We start from the raw sequence: 5617 nt of genomic DNA on the forward strand, positions 1-5617 counted from the left end.
GAGGTGTTCAGAAGGAATGGATCTTGTCCTGTGAACTAGAGGCTAAAACAGGACAGGCTGCTTTGACTTTGGCTTGTACATTCAAAAAAAAACCCTTTTAACAGAATAGTGCATATTGGGGGAGAACAGAAAAAAAAACCCTATGCCCACCCACCCTATGTTGTTTGCAGGTATTACAGAGGAGAGGGCTGCTCTTTAAAGCCCATCATTTCCTTCCACTGCTTGAGTAAGTGTATAAAATTTCAATCCCTCTTGCTTTACGAGTTATTTTGTTGAGCAATTGATGAAGATTTTTGTTACTCCAGCACTGCACTGGCAACAGAGGCAAATGAGCTAACTGAGCTTCTTCGCAAAGACTCCAGTCTCCTGTTTTACCAAATCTGATAGCTGTGGATGGAAATGTTACCCTGTTGCTCACTGCAGGGTTTCAGGCCATCCATGTTCTCTGACAGAAAGATTTTAAAAAGGCACCAGACAATAGCAGACAGATGACTCCAGACCTGGGAGTTGTGGTGGCCTTTTGACTTAAGTGACTTCAGGTATTGAATAGTAAAGAACAATTATTAATGGAGCCAGGCAGCTTGGATATAATTTTTGCTTCCTTGTGCAAAGGAGACCTTGCACAACCAGAGAGCTTCTTAGCCCACGGCAGGCATTGTCACTCTCCTGCCCCTCCTGGACTCTTTCCAGGGTGATGCACCAGAACTTATTTAGACTGATTTTTCAGATCAGCATTTTCCAATCCTTCAGTTTTGGTGGCAGTATCTGCTAAGGGAAATACTCCCTTGTCTGCCCCTGTCTGGTTTTTCTGCTCTGTACCTCAGTAATGTGGTTTTAAGCATGATCACCTGGCAGGGGTAATCACTGTGGTGCAGAAAACGTAACTCTGACAGCGCTGCCTAAGCCAGGCTGCCTGCAGTTCACAGCCTGCCTCCATCCTTGAGTTCCAACTCAGCTTTTCCATGAGAAGTGTCACCTTGAGATGTCCCTGTTCCAGAGACACCCACCTTTCAGATGGAAATGTGTGTTGGCTGGTTAGTGGCTGCCACTGTTACAATAATCTGTTTCCTTTAAAGAGGTTAATGATCCAAACAGAAGTCGTGAAACCTGCCAGTTTCACTGGTCAGGTCATGCTCACAGAAAATATGGCTCATTTATTCCTTATGGTGAAAATTTTCTTTATCCCTTGTTTGCAGTTCTCGACACTCCTTATTAATTAATATAAAGCCTGCCAAATGCCAAAAATGAGGACTTTAATTATGAAAATAGTAGAAAAGCCTCTTCCTCCCCTGAGAAGTATATAGTTCATGGATGTGGACAGAAAGAGGGTGAATCATCATGCCTCTGTGCTGAGGGTGTTGAAGCCACAATGGTAAAAAGGAGTTCTAAAATGACTTTGAAACAATGACAGGGAGAGATCTTAGATATTTAGATGAAGTTCCACCTAAAAAGGTCTCCCCTAGTCTGGGAGACAGTAATTGTTGGGGACTATAGTGAGGGCAGAAGAAAGTGCTACAGTGGACTGTAGGCTGTAGGACATGTGAAGAAAAATGTAGATAGTACAGAAATAGCCTTTAGAAGTCTTCATAGCCTACTTTTATATGACAAAAGGCTAATATCCCTATAATTTCCACTACACTGATGAAGAAACCTGAAAAAGTAGGGCTGACATGCCCAGCACAAAGTTACAGCTACAAGCTCATTTGACTTCATTTGTGTTTCTAGCCCCAGTTCATAACCCAAATATAAGAGCCAAAGCTTACCTGCCCTTGAGCTTCTTAAGCACCATGATTTGGCCCTGGCCTGGTTTCAAATCCAGGTAATTTTGCTGCATCATTTTGATTGTGTTTGCATTGGTTTGGTCAGAGCAACCTTTACAGGGCCTGAGTCCTTTCAGCAAAGTTATTAAGAGTATGTGGAAGGTACCCTGCATGGATTTTAAAAGAATGAAATCCTTTACAAGTTTGTGAAAGTAAAAGGCAAGATCATAAAATTGATAGGTTAAAATCAATCTAACAAATGGCCAAGCAAATGCATGCATTCCCATAACATTTTATGACTCCAGTGAGACAGTAAGATCACAAAAATGCAAGTGGATAAAACATAGGCTGTTGGCTCTTTATTCTCTAAAGTGCAATTGCCAGTAATGGCTTTTGTCTCAAAACTTAAAAATGGAAAATAGTAAAACTGCATGTCACACAAGAAGGAATAAAATGTATTTTAATAAAGCACATCTTTCTACTTTAATTAAAGTCACATACATTTTTCTATTTTCTGCTGAGGAGCAACCATGGCACAGTGCCTCTGTCCATGCTGCATACGTGTAAAAAACTTGTCAAATGTAAAGGCCCAGCCTCTCAGTACTTTTAAAAGTTCACAGGAGATAGAAGTTGTAGTCTGACAGTAAAAAGAGCTAATAATAAAAGATACTTTCATCTGGAAGATGTCTATGTCCTTTGGGACTATCTGGTCTTTCTAAACATCCATTTTACATTCCATGAAGTAGATAACCTTGTGAATTCCACCATCCTCCTCAGCACACTGCTAGTCTAAAGCAAACTTTTCTGTATGTAAGCATGGAAAGAAAAAAAGGAAAACCTTTCTGGAGCCACACAGTAATAGATGTTTATTACTAGCCCAACTTTCATGAATATCCCTTGTGCTCATGTTTAATGTGTGGTCAACATTACACTGCTGTAATAGGGGCTCTCCTGACCCAAAGGGAGTCAGGACATATATATGTAAATGCCCTGCCGCCTGAGCTGAGAATGAGATTAGATTGTAGTGGGTTACCACCTTGGCCCCAGGCAACAAGTGCCAGAAGTGCTCAGTGGCAGGATTAAAGCTGTGCACAGTTCTATTTTTCACTCCAAAAGGGGATGTTGTTCTTCTGGAGTTACTGGATTAAGGTTTTTCTGAAACAGGATCGTACTCTCGGGGGAATAACAAACTGACCCCACATGTTCAGCATTAGGCATAAGAGTACTTCTACCTTTCTTACTTGTAAAATTCAGTAGGATCTGGCATCAGGATGACAGTTTCAAGCCCTTTAGGTATAGAATTTTCAGCTTAGACTCATTTTCCATGAGCATGCAGTGACAGGTACACAGGGGTTTGCGTGACTTGAATATTTTTGCTAAGTTGGAAGCATGGCACCAGTCAGACTAAAAGAGAAAAACAGAACAAACTACTTAATGCTTAAACCTACAAGATAGCACATGCCAACTTTAGCCCAAATTGAGAACCCCCAGCCACGACCTTGTGGAGTCCAGCTGAAGCCAGAGCTTCTACTTGGTGCTGAGAGCCTCAGAGGTTTATTGAGTGACACACAGGTCGTGGGAAGGCCAACAACAGCAAAAATCATTCTATTGCAAATGCAGAAAATACCAGTCAGAATGAGCAGAAGTCAAGTTCTTTCATTGCTTAAACAGAAGCACTGCAAGGCTGACATCTTTACAAAAGGGGGGGTTACTCTCATGGTTCTCTTCCTAGAAGTTTCACTTCCTTTGGGTTTGTGGTTATTTCAGGTTAGCACAACAAGTGCCAGAAGAGAAGGCATTTTATTTGCTTGGATTTTTTTTTATATTGAAGAACAGGCAAGACCACCACGTACTGGAACAAGAGGAGGGATTACAAAAGCCTACCCTGAACAAAAGGAGCTGTGTGGAGTCCTTTCTACCATACAAAGGTTCACAGTAATTCCTTTCCTGTAAAGCCACACTGAACTCTCTGAACAGTTAATACGTAGTACTTGGGACATATCTAGCCTGACAGTGATGTGAAAACTTTTTCTGGTGATCCAAGGTGATTCTCTGCCACATGTTTTGCTCTGTGAAAGGCTACACACCTCTTTAGGGGAAGCAAGTGCCTTCAGGTTGTTTGCTTTTTTGGTTTTGTACCACAGCTCTGGGCCTGGCACTGCTCTCTGTGAAGTCAGTTTACCAGGAATAGGATCTGCTCTGTCATCTTAAGTATCGCCCACCTGTTCTCAAAACCACAGATTTCTCTAAAGAAATGTCTGCAGGTGCAATAGAGCAAGGCTGCAGCAAACAGTCACGTGCCTTTCTGTTTGGAGAGATGAGGCTCAGTTGCTTGTTTGCATTCTTTATATATGACTGTGCTTCAGAGAGAGCTAAACCCAGTTTTATTATGTAGAAGGAAAACAGAAAATATACAATTGGGACATCATTGCAATTGTTGGAGCTGCTTTAACGTAGAGGCATGTGGAAACTGAATGATGTAGGCAGCTACCTGCAATGCTATCTATTGAAAAGAGTGTGGTTTAGTTATTTAATTATGCATTTTACAAAAAACTATTATATTTCACCGTTGTGCCATCCCATCATGCTTATTTGTGCTACCCCAAGCTGACCCAGCCATGATGCTCTCCAAGCACTGCTTTTTGTGGTCTTTCCTGTGGGCTCTGCTGGCTTTTCTGAGAGGTTAAACAGCACCTGAATTTTACCATGTGAATTCTTGGTCTCCTGAGCCACAAATGTCACTCTGGCAGAAACTGGCTTAAAATTTATAGTAGTGTGAGTGTATCGACTTCTGACTTCCCCAAATTATACAAACAGGAAGGGTCTCTCCTGCCCTGGGCCATGGCATGACCCAGGGAAGTTCCTCCCGCCTCCCTTGGCCCTGCCGAGCCCCTCTGCCTCAGAAGGCCTGATGCCGGAGGCCACTGCCTTCCAGCAGAATCCCGTTTTGGATGATACATCCTACATCGCTGCGCTGTCATTCACTTCACCTTCAGTATGCATATCTTAACCCCGCAGCTCCAAGGCATTTGCAGGCATCCAGGCATCTCCCACACACTTCCTTGCTCTGCAGTGCTGCTCCGGTTTTGCCAGATGCCTGCTGCCGACTGCTGCGGCCCCCACCAGTTCTCCCTGTCCCCGCTTTCTGGGCGTTGGGGCACCGCATGGCATGTGGTCCCGGTGGGAAGGAGGGACTGCATTTGCAGCACAGACTTCCCCATCTCCCTGCCGTACGCGATGCTCCTGGAGGCTCCTTCAGGGATGCCGTCCCGCCAGACTGTTATTAAAAGGCCGAAGGAGTCCCAGGCACCAGCTGCGTGCTCCCTTCCTCCTGTTTTTCCTCTCTGTGCTGGCGCCCCTTCCCGCTGGAGGGGCAGGCTCGGCTGCCGGGGGCTCCACCGAGGTTTCCCAGGGCACGGCGGGGGCGCTGATCCGCCCTGCCGGCTGACAGCCTGGGAGTCTCCCTCTTCCTCCCTCAGCTGGCCGGGACGGAGGCTTAAGGAAAAAAAATAAAAACCGAAAAAAACCTTCTGGGGTCACTGCGAGGAGAAAAAAAAATATTCCTCGTTATGTCTGCGGTGTCTACGAAAACGTCCCGAGAAGGGAGAGGAGGATCCCGCCCCGCGGGGACCGCGGGGTTCGGCGAAGGGGGTGGGCGCTGCCTGTGGGGCCGGGGCGTCCCCCCGCCTTTGGACGGGAGGGGCTCTGCCTTCCTGCGGAGCCGAGAAGAAGGGGCCGAGCCACCCTGCTCCCCGCCCCGGAGGGGGTGAGGGCCGTCCCGCTCGGCGCCGTGGGCTCGGCGGGGCAGGGTGCCCGGGCCGCCGTCTATGAGGCACTAGCGATCCTCCCTCCAGCGC

Source organism: Molothrus ater, chromosome 1, assembly GCF_012460135.2.
Source record: "Molothrus ater isolate BHLD 08-10-18 breed brown headed cowbird chromosome 1, BPBGC_Mater_1.1, whole genome shotgun sequence".
In the NCBI taxonomy this organism is placed as follows: Eukaryota; Metazoa; Chordata; class Aves; order Passeriformes; family Icteridae; genus Molothrus; species Molothrus ater.